This window comes from Rosa rugosa, chromosome 7, assembly GCF_958449725.1.
Source record: "Rosa rugosa chromosome 7, drRosRugo1.1, whole genome shotgun sequence".
NCBI classification, from domain to species: Eukaryota; Viridiplantae; Streptophyta; class Magnoliopsida; order Rosales; family Rosaceae; genus Rosa; species Rosa rugosa.
Window position 1 is genome coordinate 24,758,647 of NC_084826.1, and position 3,217 is coordinate 24,761,863.

The 3,217-nt window shown below is 33.2% G+C and overlaps 1 long non-coding RNA gene across 1 annotated transcript; it reads right to left on the reverse strand.

Annotated features, from left to right (window-relative positions):
• Positions 1–379: 379 nt before the first annotated feature.
• LOC133720127 (uncharacterized) lies at positions 380–1,815 on the reverse strand. Its single transcript, XR_009851701.1, has 4 exons — positions 1,268–1,815; positions 967–1,175; positions 585–664; positions 380–430 (listed from the first exon to the last, which is right to left on the reverse strand). It is a non-coding gene; the product is annotated as an uncharacterized LOC133720127 (long non-coding RNA).
• Between the last annotated feature and the right edge of the window lie 1,402 nt (positions 1,816–3,217).

Below are 3,217 nucleotides of genomic sequence, written 5' to 3' on the forward strand. Positions count from 1 at the left end.
GGGAGTAGCAATTTCACTCCAAAAATAGAATCGATGCTCAAAATAGAAGCTTACATATAATTGATATATAGTGTGTATAATGAGGCCAAGTCTTCGAATTAACATGGTAATATACACACACACACATATAATTGATGGATTGTATATCATGAAGTTGATGGTGACAATACCTGTATGAATAAAATAAGAGAGTTTCTGTAACAGTTGAGGAAGTAGTCAATGAAGGAAACTAGAAAGTGTGCCCGCGCTTTGCTGCGGGAATTACTATTATATGTTATTGTTCCAACACGTACAGTAATCGCTTTTATAGATGATGATATTACAATTGATCTTATAACATTACGTAACAGAATCTCAGCCTTATTTTACTGTACCTGTCTTTATAATACCGTTTGAAATCAGATGCACCTTTTCTTGTTTTAACCAGTGCCTGCAAGTTAAAATAGTTGATCATCAAATTCGACAATTCATATTTAAGTTTTCTTGAATGTAGTTGATGTTTTTCTGCGATGTAGTGATCCTTGAATTCCTTTTTATATTGATAGATTTAAAAAACTAAAAGCAATGGAGAAAACGATATGTACCAGTTTTTTGTCTGTACTTATTGAATTCTGTCTGTTTCTTTCAATAAGTTGGCCAACTTTCTTTTGTGATGATCATCCAACTTGGGTATAATGATCGACAACAGAAGAATATCTCGAATCAGTACATTGATTAACTATTTTAAATGTTGATTTCTAGCGCAACAATTAGAGTGATGATAGTTGAAATGATACAACAATGAAACTATTGTCAAAGCTCAAATATGGGTTTTCAGTTTTGGTTTTAATTCAAATGTTAAGAAAATAGTCTGAAAAGGCTATAAAGATTGAAAAGGTTTACTGAAGATCGAAAATGCCACTATTGTTTTCAGAAAAGAAAGTTAAAGGAAGATAGTTGTGTTTCTTAAAATAGAATCAAACTTACCGATATGAATATCGTGGTGACCCTTGCAAATGAATATAGCAGTTAGATTCAAAGTTGCTATGAATCTAACCTGTGATGCTGTTTTTGTATTGGAGTTAGCATATTATTTTGCATCATCCACGAAGATCATTTTCTCCTATGTTTTCATTTCTTTCCTTCATTTTTTCTTCCAGTTTGTGCTGAATGAACTTCGGAATGGTTGGTTAAGGCTTGATGAACCAATAGTATAATTATTGAGAAAAAGGAGGAAAAAAAAAAAAGAGGTAATATTAAAGAAAATTCTATGGAGCAGAAAGCGCACCCTTTATGAAAGCAACACACAACATTTTGAGGTGGTTTGTTTTTGGTTCTTCAGGATCCAAGCTGATGATGTGTATTTGGACTATAATGGAAACCATGAATTTCCGAAAATTTACATTTACTCATAGTTTCTAATGTCAATCAATTAAATCTAAGGTAGCCAACTTTCATTAGAACTACCACTCTTTTCTACATGCTACTGATCTATATCAAAAATTTATTTGGCAAGTATGATGGACTTCTTATTTATGTAATCTGCTAATGATCACAGTGATAACACCATTTAATGAAAACTTATGAAAGATGTATAATAAGGCAGTTAGGCTTAATCCTATGAAAATTCAGCGATGCTTATGTAATCTGGTAATGATGGAGAGTAATAAGACCATTTAATGAAAACTTATGAAAGATAGGAAGGTAGTAGGGCTTAATCAATATGCTAAATAATTATGTAGCTTTATAAACGTACACAATAGTAAGGCCTAATCCTATCAAATTTCAGTTAAGCAAGCTAGTTTTAGTTGATAAGAAATGAAATAAGGGCAGATATCTTACCCATAGGTAGACCGTAGACGTAGACAGATATGATGAAAGATTATCTTGTTCCTGCAGTTGAAATCAAGAAACTGAGACACAACTGTTGTTTTCTCTGGAATAGTGGCTTGTTCCACGATCTGACAATTGAAATTCAGTTAATACAGGTAACTATAAGTCTATAATGGATCCAAGCTTATATGATGTGTATTTGGACTATAATGGAAACCATGAATTTCCGAAAATTTACATTTACTCATAGTTTCTAATGTCAATCAATTAAATCTAAGGTAGCCAACTTTCATTAGAACTACCACTCTTTTCTACATGCTACTGATCTATATCAAAAATTTATTTGGCAAGTATGATGGACTTCTTATTTATGCAATCTGCTAATGATCACTAGGGGTGGGCGCGGTGCGGTTCGGTTCGGTTTAAGGCCTAAACCGCAACCAAACCGCTTTTTTCGGTTGGCCTATATATCAAACCGCAACCGCATTACAAAATAGATAAACCGATTATTTCGGTTACACCATTTTTCGGTGCGAGTCGATTTCGGTTTGGACCGATTTATTAATTTCAACTAAAAAGAGAAGGCCAAAATCATGCTTATTTTTATCTAACAGTTTCAATAAGGCATAAATAAATTTTGAATGTATTTAAAGTCCACACAAATTGGCAAATGTCACCCAAATATCAAGCAACTTGCAGAAAGACCATATTTGAACACTTAACAAACCCATATATATATATATATATATATATATCAATGATCAAGCCAACATAACAACTTATTACAAACTGAAAACCTAAACAAAAATGGATTTCTTATATATTAAAAACCAACATTTCCATCAATAGAGAAATAATAAATAAATAAAATGTAATTAAAACAAATTCGGTGCGGGTCGGTTTAAATCGGGCGGTTTATGACCCGAAACCGCAACCGAACCGCTTTTATGCGGTTCGGTGCGGTGTGATCATGAAACGACACCGTTTTAGTTCGGTGCGGTTACCGAACCGCTTTTTCGGTGCGGTTCGGGTCGGTAACCGCATTTTCGGTACAAAGTGCCCACCCCTAATGATCATAGTGATAACACCATTTAATGAAAACTTATGAAAGATGTATAATAAGGCAGTTAAGCTTAATCCTATGAAAATTCAGCGATGCTTATGTAATTTGGTAATGATGGAGAGTAATAAGACCATTTAATGAAAACTTATGAAAGATAGGAAGGTAGTAGGGCTTAATCAATATGCTAAATAATTATGTAGCTTTATAAACGTACACAACAGTAAGGCCTAATCCTATCAAATTTCAGTTAAGCAAGCTAGTTTTAGTTGATAAGAAATGAAATAAGGGCAGATATCTTACCCATAGGTAGACCGTAGACGTAGACAGATATGATGAAAGATT